At 45.0% G+C, this 21,833-nt stretch overlaps 1 protein-coding gene across 2 annotated transcripts in view; it reads right to left on the reverse strand.

The window, feature by feature from the left end:
- The window catches only part of CIMIP5 (ciliary microtubule inner protein 5), a 97,217-nt gene that overhangs the window by 36,842 nt on the left and 38,542 nt on the right, over nt 1-21,833 (reverse strand). Inside the window, exon 2 of one of the 2 annotated variants that reach the window (XM_075863880.1) lies at nt 8,950-9,067. The exons of the other annotated variant lie outside the window; for it this stretch is intronic. The gene's annotated coding sequence lies outside the window, so the exon portion shown is untranslated. The remainder of the gene's footprint in view (nt 1-8,949; nt 9,068-21,833) is intronic. 2 annotated transcript variants of the gene reach the window in all.

Here is a 21,833-nt window from a genome sequence, read left to right on the forward strand (position 1 = left end):
GATGTCTAGCAGTGCCATCAGCTCAGAACTGGCAGAAACCAGTGGTACCAGGTACACCCATCTACTGTTCGGACAAATCTGTCCAGAAGTGCTCTTCATGGGAGAATTGCGAACAAAAAGCCATAACTTCGACGTGGAAACAAGGCCAAGCGACTCAACTATGCACAAAAACATAGGAACTCGGGAGCAGAATAATGGCAGCAGGTGCTCTGGACTGATTAGTCAAAATGTGACATATTTGGCTGTAACAAAAGGCAGTTTTTTTGCCGAAGGGCTGGAGAGCGGTACAATAATGAGTGTCTGCAGGCCACAGTGAAGCACGGTGGAGGTTCCTTGCAAGTTTTGGGCTGCATTTCAGCAAATGAAGTTGGAGATTTAGTCTGGGTGTCGTCAATGCCGAGAAATACAGGCAGATACTTTTCCATCATGCAATACCACCAGGGAGGCGTCTGATTGCCTCCAAATGTATTCTTCAGCAGGACAATGACCCCAAACATACAGCCAATGTCAGTAAGAACTATCTTACTATCAGTGTAAAGAAGAATAAGGAGCCCTGGAAGTGATGATATGGCCCCCACAGAGCCCTGATCTCAACATCATCGAGTCTTTCTGGGATAACAAGAAGAGACAGAAGGATTTGAGGAAGCGACATCCACAGAAGGACTGTGGTTAATTCTCCAAGTTGTTTGGAACAACCTCCTTGCCAAGTCCCTTCAAAACCAGTGTGCAAGCGTGTGATGCTGAGAGTTGTTGCTTATGGGTGCAAGTGAGTGGACGGTGTGAAGGGAACACTGCCTAGTGATCTCTGTAAATCCTCATGCAAACAACTGTGTGCGCCGCCCGAGTTCTGTCAGTGATCCGAGGAAAAATAGAACATGTCCTATCTTTCCTTGGATCTGAGAATTGGGTCAGTTTTCACAAACCAATTCGCCCGCTATAGTGAATGGGTTTGTGAGAACTATCGGGTGCCACTCGGATGCCCTTAAAAATGGCCCGAGTGGCACAGCGGTCGTGTGTATGAGGGGTAAAGCTGAGAGTGGTCTTTGTGGAGTGAAAGTTGTAGTAGTAGTAGTAGTAGTAGTAGTAGTACTCTGTGTGCACGTGTTTGTCTAGTATGAAAGTATGTATGTGTGTTGGATTCCAGAAAGTGTAAGTGCCCTTGCCCTCCAGGGTGACCTAAAGTGAAATGCAACCACCAAGCTTATTGTGCCCTTTGAAAAATGAACTGTAACTACTACGCTTTTTGTGCCACTGTATGTAGAGTCCAGTCCAGTAAAGATATTTTTTGAACTGTTACCACGTGAAATCCATTCTTAAAGTAGAAATCCATCTACCCTTGGTACCAACCCCTCCTCAGCACTTCTAAAAGACAGGGGCTTGGCAAATCGATATAAGGTTTTTCTCTCTCATTCTTCTTTTTTCTTTTTCTTTTTTTCTTTAACGTTATTGTACAGATAAACTGCAGAAGTTGATTTTTTCTTTCCATCCATTCAGGATACCCAGTTGTATCAGGACTAATGTCTTCCAAGGCTCTAGCACAGCATGTAATATACATTTTTAATTCTGAGAAGAATTTCAGGGGTTCCTACCGTCTTTCCATCAAGCACGTTGCTTAAAACATATGGTAAGCTATAATCCGACACCTGACGGGGCTTCACAAGCACAGCTTTCCTGTGGGAGAGGCGAGCAATTATACACCACTGTCACAGCATAGTGCGTGATCTGACTACAATTTTAACTGTTTTGCTTGAACTGGTAACCAGAGAAACAGCGCAAAGCAAATGCAGCAAGCTTCTGTTCTCATTGATTTATCTAGCAAACTCCTACAAACCACATTGGAGGTTATAATTATTTGTTGTTCGCTAAGTCTATGCCTGGGAGAGTCCTGCTGACTTGTGTCAATAAAGATTTTGCAAGCAAACAATAACCTGTGTTCTTTGGGCCAACATGTTTATTTCTTTCATCCCTTGACATTTCTTTTAATTTGTCATTGATTGGTGACAATATGCAAAACAGAGTCTGTTTTGGACATCTCCCAGTGTTTGCAATGACAGCTGAAGGAGCCATATTGCAGAAATAGAACTGTGCTAGAAAGAAAATACATAATTAGGCCTCATGGATACGGTAATGCCATGTGCACAGACCCTGTAAAGTGACAATCAGACTCCCTACGGTTCCGTGTTAGACCCCATGCACACGACCGTGCCCGTAACCACGGACAGTGCTCCCGTTATAAAGTATGGGAGCACGGTCCGTAAAATAAAAAATGGGACATGTCCTATTTTTGACAGAAGGTTTCTACGGCCTGGACACCTTCCCGTAAATATACGGGGAGGTGTCCGTGGACAATAGAAGTGAATAGGTCCGCAATTACAGACGAAATCCACGGTCGTGTGCATAGGGCCTTACAAAGCTGCAGACACGTGTGCCACCATATGGTACCTACGCATTGGGAGAACGTATCTTTGTATTACAGAATGAGATGAAAACATTTTTTTCAGGGACAGACTGATGATTTATAGAAAATCTGAGACAAAACGTCTGCGTGCTTCTGTGAAAAAACAAGAGCACATTGGGGCGCAGTATGGGCCCATAGAAGGGTATGGACATGATATTATAAAGTAGATCTGTACAACATGGAAGCCATAATAAGACCTTTATTCTTCAACTAAAACATTGCTTACAAAAATATGAGAGATGGAGAACAACATGGTTTCAGTCTACACCCACTTTGGAGCAGTTCCTCATAAATATAGCGTTTTACCTAGTGGCTATATATTTTTGTCTAAATAATGTAGGTACATTAATAAATCTGCCTCACTGAGATAAGCGAACTGATTCGGCACGAATCGAATTAGGTCCAAGTTTCCAAAAAGTTTTGGGTTAGCTAAAATTCAAAACGTTTGCACGAATCGTCAAATTGCAGCTGCTTGCCGCCATTTTGCTGAAAAAAAGAGGGGAGAAGAGAAGTTAAAAAAAAAATACCTTACTCAGCATCTCCCCTGATTTTCCATGGGGACGTGTCCCTGCCAGCCTCCAGGCTGCAGCAGTCACATGGGACAAAGCAACATCATTTCCTCTGCCGGCCTCCTGATAGGATGTTGTTTTGTCCCATGTGACCGTTGGAGCCTGTGATTGGCTGCAGCGATCACATAAGACAGGGATGGGTGACCAGGGGAGGTGGTGAGTATTTTGTTTATGGTTGGTATTTTTTTTATACTAATGGTGGAATCGCAAGTCCACCAATTTCCTTGCTTGACTCTCTGATGTCTTCTAGGACTGTATCCCACTTGGATACAGTCCTAGAAAACTTCAGAGAGTCTGACAGGGCAATCAGGGGACTTGAGATTCCCGGCGAATTTCGGGACTGATTCAATAGAATTGGCCCAGAAATGAATTTCAGGAAATTCACTCATCACTATTACTTCTTAAACTGTGAGGTGGGCCTCACTGGTAAGATGCCCCCCAGTTTTTGGTGAGGCACAGCTGGGGAGGCAGTTGTGACAGAAGTGATCATATGTACACAGTCCTTTCTCTAGCTGCTGCAATCTCTCTGGTTTGGCAACATAATTAACTTCCTTTGTGCTTATTTTAATGATATACTGGGTTCAGGAAACAAATGAAAGATTAATTTGGATTTTTTTTTTTCATTTTTGCATGGACTTCGACCAATGGTGAAGCCCAGGCATCACTATGTTCTAACTGGTGAACCCAAGTAGAAAAAAAGTTTTAGAAGCCTTGACGTTGGGTATGTACTTTCTGAATGTACAGTATGTGAGCAAAAAGTATGGGACAGATGGAAGAGGGTGTTATTTGGTCTGCATAGGAACTGTAGACACAAAATGGTATGCCATTTTAATCAAATTTGCACAGTTGCATCACATTTTAGATGCATTGGAGCAATAAAAATATTTTTCGTTGCAAAAGTGGACATAGCCTCGACATAGAAGAGCAAAGTAAACAGAGTCCCCTTTGGCAGACTGTGTGCAAACAATGCTTCTGTAAGTGGTGCTATCTGACATCATAACATAACAAGTTAACATGTAAAAAAACATGGTTGCTCTACTCTAATGCCTTATTCACACGACAGGGTCCCGCCCGAGCCCTAGTGTCGGCCGATAAAATCGACCGTTTTTCCCGGCCGGTTTGCATTAGTTTTGCATCCGTTCCGGGCCGGGCAGATCTGGACAGTGACATCAGGGGCAACTCCTGAAGGGGAATCCCCATGTGTTCGGGGATTCCGCTTCAGGAGTTTCCCCTGATGTCACTGCCCAGATATGGGCAGAGACATCAAGCGCTCTGTCCAGGAGCGGAATCCCCGAACACACAGGGATTCCGCTCCTTCAGGGAGCTAAAGTGGGGCTGCACATAGCAGAGCAGGTAGATACCTCCCTGCTCTGCTATAGTGGCATCGCTACAGCAGTAGCAGCCGCAGCAGCAGCTGCTAGCAGCTCCATCGAAGGTGTCGCCGGGCCAGGGCGCTTTTAAAACAAGCAGGGGAAGGGAGCCAGCGCAGTGCTCCCTTCCACCTGCTGTACACCCCGGCCCTGCCACACAGTGTATCTCCAGCGTACAGCCATTCGTCCGAATGGCATCAACTCCTCCTCCTCACATGCACTCTGCGCTGTGAGGAGGGAGCGAGCGACGGAATACATGGCCATCACTCGGGACACATTCCGGTGATGGCCGTGTATTACCCGGCCCCATAGACTTCTATGGGAGCAGGGCGGCCAGGTAAACGGCCGAAAATAGGGCATGTCCCATTTTTTGACGGCCGGTTTTCCCAGCCCGTCAAAAAATCGGTCGTGTGAATAGCCCCATTAGGGGTCTATTGATCCTAATGCAGCCGGGTGATGGCCGATTTATGAACGGCCGTCACCCGGCCGGGAAACCCTGTCGTGTGAATAAGGGCTAAAAGTTGCACTCTTGCCCTTGGTATTTCATGTCACAAGTAGTAACGTGGCTGTAGTCTACAGATATTTGTGATTACCAGTGGAAAACTTTGTGATGAGCGAATATTCAGGGGGCTCTACTAACATAAAGAGATAACCCAAAGAGGACAACTCCTTTAAACTAAGAATTGTATTTATGGTGACAACCACTATCTTCATAACAGACATTCCAACTGGTCCCTTGCAACATTACCTATTTTTATTTTAGAACATTATATTTCGATCTTGTATCTAGTTTTTCACTAGGCTAATGAGCAAAAAGTGAATGTGTGTTCCCTGCAGAATAATAAAGCATCACTTTTAGGCCCACACACTGTTGTCGTGTTATGATGTGATACGTGTGTGTTTCTAAATTTGGGAACCATGGGGGAACAAACAGTTAAAATAATTATTTTTCATTAGTAATTTCTTCTTACAACTAATGCCTAAGACACAAATATAAATAATCAGTTTTCACATAATAATAATAATAATAATAATAATAATAATAATAATAATAATAATGAGGCTCCTTTCGATAGATCCAAAAATCAGCGTATGTCTCAAGTACATGGGAAACAGATGCTATCCTTTGTACAGCTGACGTCACTTCACTGTACACAGTGGTTTGCCATGAAAAGGGCATCGCATCCATTAATGAATTTTTACATTGGGATTTATTATTGAATTAAGATCAAAGGGTTTTCTTGATAGAGTACATTACGTTTATGTTGACACATAATTAGTTCTGGTGGGAGGAACGCTATTACCTGCAGATGACAGGTATGGCAATAAGGGTGAAGACCTCCCCCTAGTTACAAAGCTGTGGGAGGAGGCACACGTCTATATAGCACACCCATAAATTGAAAAAAAAATGGTTAACATAAGTAAAATAAACAGTAGACTTCTTGGACTTTTTATGAAAATGTTGTACCAAAATTGTAACAGATTTATTTAAAACAGCAGCTGTCATTTTTCTCCCTGGATAAAAAAAAAAATAGACCAAAATATCAGTTACTCTGTGTTACAAAGAACTGCGCAAAAAATGATGACTTTAAAAAATAGAGCACTGTGAAGTGTGAAAGGATTAAAGAAACAAACTAACCTCTAGAATTAGTTGGTAAAGATATGGAGGAAATTAGGAAAATAGATCGAGGAAAACTGATAATTACACAGAAAAACAAAAAAAGGAGGTGGATATTACTACTCTGACAATGCCATCTCATCACAAACTTCTCCAGAGATTCCAATCTGAGAAAAGTTGAGAGTGGAATTGGCATATACTATCAAGTGAAAGGACCCTAGGTCCACTGATGCCAGCTCAACCAAGAAGGGTATACCGGAGAGCCAGGACGATAAGAGAGAAGTCATCTTGGATTTGGGATATAAAAACAAAAAGGTCTCTCAAAATCGTTTTTTTTCTTGAAGAAGGTGCAAGGTGTCTAAAACCCTTAGGTCCTGTTCACACAAACAAATTTTACGCTAAATCAGCTTGAATTTAGTTGGTAACAAGACTCCCATTGATGTCAATGAGAAACTACTCCGTTGTTCACAATTTGGGCACAATTTTCAGCAGGCAGAATAACAAACCACTTTCTGAAAAAATAGAATTGACATGCCATTTCTTGATGCGGTTTCCGCAGCGCAGTCCGCCATGAAAACAGCGTTGGGAGCCACAAGCAGATTTTCCCCATTAAATGGGAATAGTCTGCGTGCAAAAAATGTGTCTGTAAGATTTCAAACCGCGGCAGAAATCCAAGGATCAATCTTCCCACTAGAAAAATCTATTTTGCACTTATTGTAAAATGTTGTGCACTTATTGGAGTCTGGGTGCGGGCATCAATATGTTGGGAGGACTTGGTGGAAATTAAAGAGATTGCTGAACGAACATGTTAATAACATTAAGAAGGGGTTAATATCCTACAGAGGTTCAGCGCACTTTCACTTAAAAATTGAAAAAGACCCAAACTCTCTAAAAGTGACAGATACATGCCAGTTGGAATTAAAATTAGGGGGGAGGAGATATTATAAAAATGCTATCCAAAAAGGAAGCCAAATATATTAATTTATTAGATACAATGACACGCAGTAGTTTAAGCCTAGAGCGTGACATCAATTGTTTTATCTGAATATAGTAATGAAATACAGTATGTTCCGAGTGTTTTATGTTTGACCTCTGATCTGGAAAGGTTATGATTTGGCCTTTTAAAAATGTGGAATGGAGTCAGGAGCAGTGACCCCCTGACCAAACTGACAGGCGAAACCGGTTGGGCATTGCTGCAATTCTGCATGAGGGATTTTTAACCTGATATGCTAATTACCATGTTTTTATGATGTACAAGTAAAAGGAACTTATCTTACTATTGGGTCCCACACAGTATCTGTCTTTTTTCTCCCAATATTCTCTGTCTAGCATAAAGCCGTTCTAGGAAAAAGATCATGAGCGACTGCTAGCGCTCCAGCAGCTATTGTGTTGTATGAAGGGAAAGTCTGTTAAAGTGTAGCTAAACGTTTGACAATGCTTAACATCCCCTGTGGGAGCTGTCATGATCTAGGGGTATGTGGACCCACTAGGCCGCTCCGCCGTAGCAGAGAGGCAGCTGGCCAAGTCAGAGTCAATGCACAAGTCTATACAAGAAGTATGTAGCCCGAAAGTACCTGAGATAGTCCAGGCAATTGGCAGGGGCTTTAGCACGGATGGAGGTGGATGTGGCAGGTTGCACCAGATGTGGCAGATGTGGAAGCTGGGAGGGAGACATCGGCATGAAGAGGAGGACCTGCGGGAGGCAGGTAAGAAGAGGTGGCGGTCTGTGACCGCAGCCGTAAAAGGAGCGCTGCAGGGAAACTCAGCTTTTACTGCCAGGTTTACCCACAGATTACAGCTAATCGCTGGGGGACACTTTGTGATCTGCTTATTGTCAAAGGCCCCTTCTGACAAGTAGGGATTGTCCAAAGTGGAGAACCCCTTTAAAAGTATCTGCTACAGTAAGTTGTTACATTTTTCCTTTTAGGTACATTGGGACAAAAAAAATAAAACATGGTTGCGAAGGTGGCCATACCATGCTACTTTTATGACCCATCTACAAGAGGAATAAGAGCTCAGGAGTATAACTCTCCGACAGAGGAAGAAAACACGGCCCACAGTGATAGAACAGAAGAGTTCTCCGCACAGATATGTTTTCCTTACTCCAGTACGATGCACGACGGCTTTTTGCTAATTAGATTCAGATAAGGGCACATTAATTCTCTTACATTTACTCCTGTCAGTCACATTTTGTGACTCTCATTACAGTTATACGCTGAGTAATTAACAGCCTCGATTTTTACATTGACCTGCTGCACAAATTGAATCATATCCATTTTATAGTTACACAGTGTCATTTTCCTATCATAGCAGGCTCCTTTTTAAAGAAAATATTATATTAAAAAAATTATTTTGTTTTGAATCTAACATTGAAATTGTTACATTGAAACAAGTTTAAAGCATTAGTTACATCTTCTGCGTGCAACGTGACTTAATAAAGTGGAGGCTGTAAAAACTAGGCAAAATTCAATTGCAAACACGTAATTGTGTGACTGCCATCTTATAAAAGGTAGCCTTCTCCGTGTGCAATTATAAAGCAGGGCTCACAAATTGTGTTTTTGTTGCAGAATTTCAGTTGCGGAACCTACACCGAAATGTTGCATCAAAGTACAGTACTATGAAAGTGAATGGGGTTTTAACCCCACTTCATGCGCTGCCGTCGGGTGCTGTATGTACGAAGCTATTCTCCCCAAGAAATTATGCTTCTGTAGGGTAAAATTTCTTTACATACGGCATCTGATGCATGCCAATATTTGCAAAGGATTCGACAGAAAAATACTCCCTATGAAATTGGAGGCATATGGAGGTACCTCATATGGGTGCACTATTACAGCTCTGTAAAAAATTGTTCTGTAATATAGCCATGTGCATAAGTCCTCAGTATGGCCTCATTCCTAGAATCTTTTTCCACAAAGAAATAAAAAAATTATTTACCTTACCGCCCACCACAAATGCGCAGAGATGTATATGGGTGTATTAACACTTGCCGGTTTTGTAATGTAACTTTTGAAACGAGTTTTCAGAGATTCACTCAACTTTAGCCCCAATGAATCTAAAATATAAAAAAAAATTAAATATGGCAACTATGCAAATAGTCTTTATACCAAAGTGGTTAAGTGTACCATCTCGCCATAGGTCTGCATAGGAGCTGTATGCACAAAATAGGTTTATCAAGATTTTGCAAAGGTGCTTAATTTTTTATTTTAGAGTGAATTGAATAATAATTTAAAAAAAATGGTTGCAAAAGTGTACATAGCCTTTGTGACTTTATCACTAGTGTTCGCCAGTCAAAGAGCAGTCAAGAAATTGGCAGATGTCCTTTAAACGCTAGGTTTACTTTGCACTTAGACACTTACATTAGATAATTGCTTAAATGACAATCCCAATTTTGATGAGGATTCTGCATGAACATAGCAAAACATGTGATTTTTGTTGTGCGCCAATGGTGTGGTTCTCTGCTGCACTAATACCACCCATTGGGAATGTACTACTAGAAGTTGTTGTCTTATCACGGACAACCCCTTTTATATGGGAGTCACCGAGTCCGGCACCTGACGCCCCTGCCAAAAACCTAATTGTTCTGGGGGAAAGCCTGAGTTAACCAGACATTTCCCCTGCAGCGGACGTTCCATGGAAATGTAGAATTACATGGCTGCTATTCAGATAAATGGCAGTCCATGTAATACATGGACAACTTGTGTCTGACAGAGTAGGAGCCTCTCCCCACGCTGGTGAACCTACCTCTATACAGTCCATATGCCCCAATAAGGCAGACAGGGCTTGTCTTCAGGCAACCCCTTTAAGGCATAATTATTATTATACCTTATTTTACATAAATCATTAGTACATTTGAATATATGAAACTTAGTAATAGACCTAATTAGGGGACAGTAGCACCGTCCTCGCCTTCTAATAGCCTGTAGTTCCATCTTCCTCTGCCTGCAGTTTCTATGTAAAGTCTTCAGAAATCTCCTCATTCTCCAAAAACGCCATCTAGATTAATGCAGTAAAAGGAAGACCGGGAGGAGGGAGAAGCTGCAGCAGTATCTATCCCTTAGTGTCGGTGTGACACAAAAACTGTAAGATCAAATCCACAAATATATACATATATACATTTAATATTAATCTCCCCTAGGCTTAGGTGGAGATGAATAGAAGTTCACATACTGGTATACAGTAGTTTATCTATAGCTAGATCTATTTTACAATGTATGGAGCATTTTGAAAAATTCATAGTACAGAATACGTTTATGGTAGAGGAAGACACGGAGAGAGTAACTGTGATATGACATTGGTACAGAGCACACATTGAAATGGTTACTAGTAACAAAGCGATGAGATTTAAGAAAAAAAACGGAACTATATATCCTACAATATGGTGTCAGTAATTCCTGAAATTAATAGAATGATAGTACTAAATAAAAAACAAAACAGAAAAAGAGTAGATATCTCTAAATTGGTCCACATAGTGTACACCAACTGGCATAGTATGAACAGTATTTTATCCATGACCTATATTTTAACCTCTATCTTTGTTTTTCCAAGAGTAATCAAAATTCCATTTGGCTTGACCAAACTTCATCTAAGCCTCTCACCAAACAATTATCCAAGTGGAAATTAAAGTCAGAACTTTGAATTTGTTTCCAGTTATCACGGGATCATTGCAAGTGTTTTGTATACCAGGTTTCAGACCATTATATACACAGCTAACAGAAAATTAAAAAGCTTCTTCAATTGAATGGTTCGGGAAAATGACTTTTATTGATGAATGGTTGCTGCTTAATTAAATTTCTTAAACTACAGCAGGAAATATATAGAAACTGTGAACGTACAGTGAAAGTCCACTTTAGAGTAGTATATATAAAATATTAGGGAATAAAGACTATCCAATGCAGGGGATGTGCATTTGCATAAGGCACATCAGTTGCCCATGCCAATGGGGGCGCTACAAGAGGCCTGGCTTCCGAGTGAATACTATACAGGGTGAATGAGGGAAGCTGCAGCAGTATCCCTTCCTCAGTCTTTGGGTGAGGCTCATGCTGTGAGAGGGGAAAGGGAGAAGGAACAATCATCTTACAGCATATAAGGGGATGTACACCTCCCTTGTTGTATGTATGGTCCCATATAGGACACTGTTGGCAGATAGCTAAGGAGTGTAACTCCGGAGCGACATCATCATGGCGACGACGTTTGTGACGTTGTGCGTCATGTCGTGCACGCTTCTACACCGAGTGACGGAGTGAAGTCTCCGTCGGCTCTGTCACAGGGAAGGTGGTCGGAAAAACGGGAAACGTAGTGATGTCACGCCAGGGGAGGGGAGGTGCAGAGAGAGCATGGGGGAGTGGTTTGTTGGGCATGGAGACAGAGTGAGGAGAGCGGGAGGAGTAGGAAAAAAGTGTGAGGCAGAGGAGAAAGGTCACAAATAGCATGAGGGAGAGGATAGGACCAGGAGAGACACAGAGACTACAAGGAGCAAGACTTGGACAGAAGTGGAGCCAGAGAACCTGAGGAAGAAGAATTAGGAGAAGTAAAGGAGTGGCCTGGCTGCATTCAGGGTGTTTTCACCTCAACATCTTGCAGACACTGAAGCGCCTAGGGAGAGTGTCAGGGACTGCAAGGGGTTAAGAAAGGATGGAACGGTTTAAATGATGCCCAGGACTGGGATTGGTGAACAAGGGGTGAGAGGGGCGTGGTTAAGAAGATATAAGGCAGGGGGTTGGGGCAGAAAGCCCTCTTACCTTCAAGCTGCGGTGGAAGAAACACCTTTGCTGCTGCTGTGAGGATTCGGAGCGTAATCCTTCAGGACAATGGCGGAAGATCTGTTGCGGAAGGTGGCACAGCGGGTAGCGTTGGAGGGGCCTGCCTGGCTGGAATCCCTGATGGCGGAGGGAGAGAATCGAGGATCGGAGCGTGGCATGGAACAGCCGGGAGCGGCTACCCGAGGTAGGCCGCAGCGCGTTATACGCCCCCCTGTTCGTTTGAGCCCTAGCCCCGTTGCTGTGCGGGGCGCAGTGACTGCTGCACCGTCGTGCGGTGGTCCCAGCATGTCCCCTAGGCCTATGTCGACTGGCACTTCGTCGGTCTACATAGTGCCGCCCTCCCCCCCGTCCACTCGTCACGCTGGCGTCCCTCCCCATGGCGGTAAGAGGGCTGCTGTTAAACCGGCACAGGCACGGTACAACCCGCCTCGAGCTGCTGGTGCGGGCACGGAGGCAGCGGCCGATTTCCGGGACAGTGGGGTGAGTATGGCGGGCCCAGGTGACTGGTCCGACATGGTCGCTTACCATGCGGCATGTTCACGGGATCTGGGGCTTGCTTCCGGTTCCTGTGAGCAGCCGAGGTCGGCGCCATCTTTCCCCGTTCTGTTCTCTGTGCAGCCGGAAATGGCTGTGGGGAGAACAGAGGCGGGACGTCCTGGCCGGCGCAGGTCGGCCAGGAAACAAGATGGCGGCGCCCATAAAAAGAAGATGGCGGCGGGTTCGGGGAAGCGAGCGGTGAGTACTCAGCCCAGCCCTGGGGTGGGGGCTTCTGCTGTGCCTGCTGCTTCTCCACCCCGGTCTCCCCCGGTCCCCTGTCAACAGGGGTCAAGGCCGGGGGGGGGGGAGTGTGCTAGGGAGGATAGGGTCGAGGGAGTGGCGGGCCCGGTTTGCCCTTCTCCTGCCTTGTCTCATTTTTCTCCTGCAGGTCCAGTGAGGGAGCGTTCCAGGCGAGGGAGGAAACGCCGGGCTGGAAGACATCGCCGTCACGGCCATCACAGACGTCGCAGATCAGGTGGCGCAAAGAGGCATGGTCGGCGGTCTTCCTCGTCTTCCAGCGATGGATTCTCCTCCTCGTCAGCGACAACGACATCTGCCTCATCAGGATCGTGGAGGAAGTCGTCGAGGAGATCGTCACGGCCGCAGAGACACAGTCGACGCCGGGAGGTGCGGCGCTTGTCGGTGGATCGTGAGCAGCTGTCCCAGGTTGTCCCTCCCGCCGGGCCGGTGGAGGAGGTTCAGGCCGTGGTTCCAGTACCGCGGCAAGTGGCTGAAGGACCCTCTGGAGTCGGTGGGACCTCTGGGAGCGGTGAGTCGGCCTGCGGTGACGCATGGCTTAATAAATCTAATGCATCGGGTGCGGATCTGATTTCTGTTTTAAAAGCCGTGGTGGCTGGGTTAAATGTGAATGAGGGAACGTCGGTTCCCTCGGTGCCACCAGAGGGGGCGAAGCTCCCGTCTGAGAGAGAAAATGCTTTAGCTAGTTTGACGTTTTGAGATTCATTGTTTTGTGGGGTCGCTCCTCTCGGGACTCATTTGTCAGCTGAGATCAAGGACAAGATTTGGAGGAATGAATTTGTGGATATTTGGTCCTTGGTCTCGGTGGAGCAGGTGACTGTCGATAAGGAGCGGGTCTTTGAGAGAGGTTCAGATAGGAAAGCTAAAGTCACTAAAAATGTTTGGCAACTGGGTACAGTGTTATGCTACACTGGCTCATGTTATTTGCCAGCGCTATCCCGGGAAAGGGGCCGAGTTGTTTGTTTATTTTGACACAATTTTCAGCGCCCACAGGCTGCACGGTGGTGCGGCCTGGTGGCGTTATGATGAAGAATTTCGGCGTCGTTTGGCTTTGTCGCCCGATATTAGTTGGGCGACGAAGGCAACGGACGTGTGGTTGCAGCTCATCTTAGCGCATGGGAGCAGGCAACAACGACCCTTTCCCAGTGCGGCCGCAGCGCCAGGCCCCGCCCCTGGAGCTGCGGCCGCTAGGCCCACAGGGGCCTGTTGGCTCTACAACGAGGGCCACTGTCGGTTCTTTGCCACGTGCAAATTCCGACAAGAATACTCCATCTGTGGGGGCGCTCATTCGGCGCTCCGGTGTTTCCGGAGAGGTAAGCAGCCGGTCAAGGCACCTCCTTCCGGCGCAGCGGAGAACGCCGGTGAACGTGCTCGAGATGGTCCCATGGTTAGAGCGGTACCACAGGAGGCGGGAAGCAGAGGTGCTCACTAGCGGGTTTTCGTTTGGTTTTGAGATTCCTTTTGAATATTCTGCGACATTGTCATTGGCTGACAATTTGAAGTCGATCAATGAGAATGTGGGCATTGCGCGTCTAAAATTGGCGAAAGAAGTGGAATTAGGGAGAATGGCAGGTCCATTCAGCGAGCCGCCGTATACGAATCTGCGAGTTTCCCCCCTTGGCTTAGTTCCAAAGAAGGAGCGGGGAAGGTTTAGGCTGATTCATCACCTTTCCTTTCCTCACGGCGGTTCTGTTAACGATGGGATTTCCAGGGCGGAGGCGGCGGTTTCGTATACGTCTTTCGATGTTGCAGTGAGGCTGCTACAGGCGGCTGGACAGGGCGCGTTGTTAGCTAAGTCTGATATTGAAGCGGCTTTTCGTTTGCTGCCGGTTCATCCGGAGTGTTTTCACCTGCTGGGTTGTTGTTTAGATAATGATTTTTATGTTGATATGTGCCTTCCCATGGGTTGTTCAATATCGTGCAGTTACTTTGAAATGTTCGCGTCATTTCTAGAATGGGTAGTTCGTTTGGAGTCTGGTTTTGATTTGGTCATTCATTATCTGGATGATTTTCTTTTTGTAGGCCCTGGGGGCTCTGGGTTGTGCAGTACGTTGCTGCGGGTGTTTAGACAGGTAATGTCGCGTTTTGGTGTACCTATTTCTGAAGACAAGACGGAAGGCCCGGTAACGGTTTTGTCATTTTTGGGTATCGAAATAGATACCGAGCAGATGGTTTTTCGCTTGCCTGATGATAAATTGGCAAGGCTGGTGTCGCAAGTTGACCAGATCATGGGGTCTAAAAAAGTGACGTTGAAACAGTTACAGTCGTTGTTGAGACTGCTGGTGTTTGCCTGTCGGATAATTCCAATGGGTCGTGTTTTTTCTCGGCGTTTGTCTTTAGCCACTAGGGGTATATTAAAACTGAATCATTTTATCCGGGTAACTTCCTGGATGAAGAAGGATTTGTTTGTCTGGCATTCATTTTTGAGTTAGTTTAATGGGAGGTCGGTGTGTCAGGACGCGGAGTTGTCTAATATAGACTTGGAATTGTTTACAGATGCAGCTGGAAGTGATGGTTTTGGAGCAGTTTTGGGCCGAAGTTGGTGTAGGTCCCCTTGGCTCTCGCATTGGGGTGAGTTAGGTTTGTTACGTAATTTTACGTTATTAGAATTGTTTCCTATTATAGTTGCAGTAGAGTTGTGGGGTAGCGTGATGGTGAATAAGCGGATTGTATTTTGGACAGACAACATGGCGGTGGTGCATGCGGTGAATGGGTTGTCGTCTAGTTCATTGCCGGTATTAGCTTTATTACGACGGTTGGTTTTGAAGTGTTTATGGTTGAATGTGTGGTTTCGTGCAAAACATGTTCCGGGAGTCCGTAATGTGATGGCTGATGCTTTGTCTCGTTCACAGATGTCCTGGTTTCGGGAATTGCACCCGGCAGCTTTGGCAGAAGGGGAGTCCCCCCCCCTTCACTTATGGGCCCTGGTCGAGGACAACTTATGAGACTGTTGAGGGGTTCGGTGGTACCGGCGACTTGGAAGAGTCATTGCAGAGCGTGGGATCGGTGGTTGGAGATTGCGGGGGATAACTTCCCATCGCAGGATGGGTGTCACCTTGATGTCACGTTAGCAAGTTTGGTACAATTACGTCAGGAGGGGGGCAGTGCGGCCACTGCAAGCAAGTTTTTAGCAGGTGTGGCCTTTATGTTAAAATTGTGGGGATGCAGAGATGTTACAAAAGAATTTGTTGTTAGGCAAATTTTGAAAGGGTGGAGAAAAGAGGCGTGTTCCAGGGACACGAGGCGTCCAGTATCCTTTTCGCTCCTGGGTCGGCTTCTAGCCGTTTTATGTTTTGTGTGCCGGGATGAATATGAGGTGTCTTTGTTTGGCGCGGCGTTTTCTTTGGCTTTCTTTGCCGCATTACGGGTCAGTGAGCGGGTTCCGCCCAGCGTGGGCGCAAGCGGTGGGCTTCTCGGATCTGATGTAGTGACGTTGGGAGATTCTCCCCGGGTCTGCGTTCGGAGGTCAAAGACAGACACGGCAGGGAGGGGAGCTTGGTTGTCGATTGGGCGGATTGGGGGGGCAGGATTGCCCGGTGAGATGGGTTCAGGAATTCGTGTTGGTCCGAGTGCCCGGGGCCCAATTCTTGATACATCAGGATGGATCAGCAATGTCGCGTTTTCAATTTGAGGCGGTTTTTAAGGCCGGGTTGAAATACCTGGGTTTGCCACCGGGCGAGTTTGGTACACATTCGTTTAGGATTGGGGCGGCAACTGAGGCGGATGCCTTGGGCTTGGATTCAGCGGCTATCATGCGTCTGGGTAGATGTCGTTCTAATAGCTATAAGTCATATGTGCGACCTGATTTGGTTTTAAAGTGTGATTAAGCTTGGAGGTTCCCTGGTTAGTTCTCCCACCCCCCCCTTTTTTCCTTCCTCGTTTCTTTGGGTATCGTTTTATGCTAATCCTGCCTGTATCTTCATTTGACCGGAATGTAGCTTGATTTTTCTTTGTTAGGGTCTCGGCGCCCCCAGGTGTGGATCTTGGGGCATTCTTATGTGCATTGGGCAGCGGTTCGAGCAGGACGGAGGCCGTTGGGTCCGAATTTGGGCCTCTCACAGGCCGACGTCCATTGGAGAGGTGTCCGGGGACTACAGTGGGTGCAGTTACTGCCAGAGGTAGTGGCAGTTACGAGGCACACGTACGGACCTGTTGTCCTGATCATCCATGCTGGGGGGAATGATATCGGCCAAGTTAAAATGGCCGAGTTATTATCGTTTATACGGACTGATTTGGCGCGCTTTCAGAAATTGTTCGCCCATTGTGTTGTGGTTTGGTCCGAGATAGTGGCGCGCACGGTGTGGCGAGGAGCGAGGAACATGGCAGCATTGGAGAGAGATCGCAGGCTGATTAATGTGCGGGTGTCGCGGTTCATTCACTCTATAGGGGGAATTGGGTTGCGGCACCAATCTCTGGAAGGGGATAATGCGGATTTGCTGGCGCCGGATGGAGTGCATCTAAATGATATCGGGCTTGATATCTTTTTATTGGACCTGTTGGATGGTGCTGAGAGAGGCCTGGCGTTGCTTGGTGGGGGTGGTCGGGGGACTGAGTAGGTTTCTCAGTTCCCCTTCTTGGCGGAAAGTACGGCAGAAGAAGACAAAGTTAGCACCCTACATGCCTGATGGAGACAGGGTGCATCGGCATTTCAGGAGAAGGAGAGAGAAAAAGAAATATATATATGTCTTCATGCCGATGGTTGTAAATAATAATAAAGCTGTGGCCACTTCCACATTTCCATAAAGAAGGTGTTGGTGTTTTAATTTAAAGAAGGATGGTATAAGGTCCTGGGCAGGTAAGGTGGATAATGGGTCCTTGCAGTCTTGCAGACACTGAAGCGCCTAGGGAGAGTGTCAGGGACTGCAAAGGGTTAAGAAAGGATGGAACGGTTTAAATGATGCCCAGGACTGGCATTGGTGAACAAGGGGTGAGAGGGGCGTGGTTAAGAAGATATAAGGCAGGGGGTTGGGGCAGAAAGCCCTCTTACCTTCAAGCTGCGGTGGAAGAAACACCCGCCCTCCCTCCCCTGGTGGTGTTGGTTTTGTTTTTGGAAAAAAAAATTCTACGGTTATATTCTTGTTCTGGCGTTTTTCTGGTTTTTCGTAGATGTCACAGCTGGCGGAAAGTACGGCAGAAGAAGACAAAGTTAGCACCCTACATGCCTGATGGAGACAGGGAGCATCGGCATTTCAGGAGAAGGAGAGAGAAAAATAAATATATATATGTCTTCATGCCGATGGTTGTAAATAATAATAAAGCTGTGGCCACTTCCACATTTCCATAAAGAAGGTGTTGGTGTTTTAATTTAAAGAAGGATGGTATAAGGTCCTGGGCAGGTAAGGTGGATAATGGGTCCTTGCAGTCTATAGAAGGTACCTGGTAACAGGGTGAAGGATCATTGTATTGCACAGAAGCGTTAATGTGCATGGAATCATTAGAAATCTTTAGTGGGTGTCTCCGGTCTAGCGCCTGATTATTGGAGTGCTCCAGTTTCATTGTAACAATCCAGTTACACTTAGCGCTTCCCTATACTACTCCCCGGGAAGATAGTATTAGTTTAGCTGACTAATGGTGTTGGAGCAGGCAGGCTAAGTGAGGGCAGACTAATTGAAATAGCATTGAACTTGTGTATGGACAAAGAGTAATTAATTATACACTTCACCTGCTGCCACGGTTGGTTGCGTCCCAGGCGTACCTGACTATTATTGGCCGACGCTGAGGACGGGAGAAGGTAACCGCAAAAGGTAGCAGTTAGCGCCGCAAAGGACCCGCGGTGGTGCCAGAAGGTCCGGTTAGTCCACTGACTCCCACGACACAAACCGTGGCTGAGAGCGTGGCTCTTACTCTTAGGCATTCTGGCAGTAGCGAATAGCTCTCACTGTGACTGATGGAGGCATGTCGCTACCCAAAGCCTTGAGCAAAGTGGGGTCAGGCACAACCTCTCTCAGGGGCACTCCAGCGGGTTTGAAATCCCCAACGTCAGTGTGTCCTGCCTGCTCCCAAAGATTGTACAGCCTTGATCTGTTGTAATCTCAGTATACGGTTGACACAAGAAGCTGTGTCCGTTCTTCTACACTTGTGACGACCACCTACCGTCAAGCTTTCTTTCTCCCTCAGCCTGTGTGAGGCAGACTATAAAGCAAAGCTCTGACATCATCCAAGGAGTAGCCTGCCCTGTCAGCAGAAAAGAGAACATGTCCATTCACAGGAATGATGCAGGGGAGAGAAAAAAACATACAATATGCAGGTTACACACAATATTTCGGTCTGCACTTCATCTAACACACAACTACAGCTGTAACAGTAGCTAAGCTTTAAAAAAAAAACAAAAAAAAACAAACTGTCCAGTCCTTGAATTGGACAGAATTTGTGCCCCCCCCCCCCAGTAGGGTTTAATTGGTGGTGACTTTAAGAAACAATCAGAAAATAAAGACCTGTAGGACTATTATGTTCCCCTGCTCCATCTTTTCCAGCTTCAGAAGGGCAGACGTTGTCGAAGGATGGCATCTGTTGTGCCCGCCTGCTTCATTCACTTTAGATCAAATCTGTGGCACTCTGCAAATGGTCTGGGTGCTACAGGTAGGGCTCCCACCCCGTCAATATTGATAAGATAAACTCAAGCACTCCTCTGGTCAAATATGCAAAGAAAATATTAAATTTTCAGATCAAGCAATATAATAGAGAAAATATGTAACGTTTCGGCCACAATCCGGCCTTTGTCAAAACTCTATTGCCGATGGTCAATAGAAAAAGTTGCTGGAGCGCTATAGGAAAGATAACTAGTGCCATGGAGAAAATGTGTGGAACTAGTTATCTTTCCTATAGCGCTCCAGCAACTTTTTCTATTGATCAGCGGCAATAGAGTTTTGACAAAGGCCGGATTGTGGCCGAAACGTTACATATTTTCTATGTTATATTGCCTGATCCAAAAATTTCATATTTTCTTTGCATATTTGACCAGAGGAGTGCTTCATTCCCTTGTGCTGAGTGCGAATGACATAAGTGAGCACAGTATAGGAAATTTCTCTTCTCTTTTACCAAATTGCTACTGTGGGGAGGAGGAAGTTTAAAGTAAAGGCTTAAATCCTGTAATCCTAATGAGAAAAGGATGTCAGGGCTCAATATAGATATTCATCCCTGACATAATATACAAATACTGTCACTTTGGAAAAATGCAATACAGAAAATTATAGACAAGATGGAAAGTTTTTAAAGATGCCACAGCAAATTAGGTTTTAAAAAGAATAGTTGTAAAACTATTTTCTAGAAATTGTGACTGCAATTGCCACAAAAAGTGCAAGCATGAATTTTCTGCAGCCTTTTCTTGGAGTAGTAAGGCTCTATTCACACTTGTGCTATTAGGATTGCTAAAATAGCAGCACTATTCAAGCCGGAACCCTAATGGAAACGTGGTGGTCCGTCAGGGTTCATTGGTATCCATTTTAAAACGGATCTGGCTTAGCTGTTATCGCTCTGTTAGGAGCACAAGCCATGACAGAGCCTTAAACTATTGCCCCTTTGTGAATCAGGCTGGAAGTGAAATTTTAACTGAACTTAGTACTTCTACAGAAGCATGCTTCAGTAAACTGATGTCATCTTTAGCCTTACAATTGATTTGAGCAAGGATATTTATATTTGCAGGGTCCTAAACCCCTGAAATTAGTGACCCTGCTGCAATGATTCATTTTCCATTCCCCGAAGTAGAGGATGAATGAAGCCATTGATTCCCAATGCCTTGCATCCTGCCCCCTGTAATGCAGTTTCCATTTAAATTCATCTAGTATATGATTTACACTGGTTTTAAAACACGCAGATGTGACTGAGAGGCACTTCTAGAAATGAAAGAATATATATTGTTGTCTTATCAATTAATTTACCACAAGGCTATAATTCAAAATCATAAATTAGACAAGAAAGCAAGAAAACAATCTAAAGGTGCACACAGTCCCTCCGTGTTCATTGTAAAAAGCATTTCCCCCCCACAAAACATAAAAGTTCACTAAACGCAGTGGATGTTTCTCGGTCTCTGTGTTGCCTACGCCTAATATAAACTATATTCTTTTCTGGTAATATGTCACATATGAAAAGCAGCTCACAGGTTATAATTGTTAGGGTATGTGCACACGTAGTGTTTTCAGCCGTTTTTCGGGCCGTAAACGTTCCGAAAAACAGCTGAAAAATCTTAAGCAGAACGCCTCCAAACATCTGCCCATTGATTTCAATGGGAAAAACGGTGTTCTGTTTCGACGGGCCGTTTTTTACACGGCCATTTTTAAAAATGGCCACGTAAAAAAACGGCCGCGAAAAAGAAGTGCATGTCACTTATGGAGCCGTTTTTCATTGACTCTATTAAAAAACAGCTCAGAAAACGGCCGTAAAAAACGCAGCGAAAAATGCGACTTTCATTAAAAAACTTCTGAAAATCAGGAGCTGTTTTCCCTTGAAAACAGCTCCGTATTTTAAGAAATTTTTTATATTGTGTGTGCACATACCCTTACCAGTAAACTAAGCAACAGCACTCAATGTCAAGCTGCAGCTGCAAAAGCAAACAATATTTTAGAGTGTATATATGAGAGATAAAAACGTAATTCAAATGTAATATTGTAAGAAGCTACATGTTATAAAGTATTGTGCAAAAGTTTTAGGCAGTTGTGGAAAAATGCTGCAAAGTAAGAATGCTCTCAAAAAAAGAAGTGTTAATAGTTTTTTTTTGTCAATTAACAAAGTACAAAGTGAATGAATAAGGGATAAATTTGAAGCAAGCAATATTTGGTGTGACCACCCTTTGACTTCAAAACAGAATCAATTCTTCTAGGTACACTTGCACAAAGTCATGGATTTTTTTAGGATTATAGTCAGTTGTATGATTGACCAATCATACTAAACAGGCGATAATGATCATCATTTTCATATATAGGTTAAAACACAGTCATTAACTGTAACAGAAACAGCTGTGTAGGAAGATTAAAACTGGGATAGAACAGCCAAAACCTGCAACAAAGGTGAGGTTGTGGAAGACAGTTTCATGTCACAAGTCCAACATGGCAAGACTGACCACAGCAACAAGACACAAGGTAGTTACACTGCATCAGCAAGGTCTCTCCCAGGTATTTCAAAGCAGACTGGGGTTTCAAGATGTGCTGTTCAAGCTCTTTTGAAGAAGCACAAAGAAACAGACAACATTGAGGACCGTAAACGCAGTGTGCGGCCAAGGAAACCTAGTGCATTAGATCAAAGATACATCATGCTTACTTCCCTTTGAAA

This window comes from Rhinoderma darwinii, chromosome 4, assembly GCF_050947455.1.
Source record: "Rhinoderma darwinii isolate aRhiDar2 chromosome 4, aRhiDar2.hap1, whole genome shotgun sequence".
In the NCBI taxonomy this organism is placed as follows: domain Eukaryota; kingdom Metazoa; phylum Chordata; class Amphibia; order Anura; family Rhinodermatidae; genus Rhinoderma; species Rhinoderma darwinii.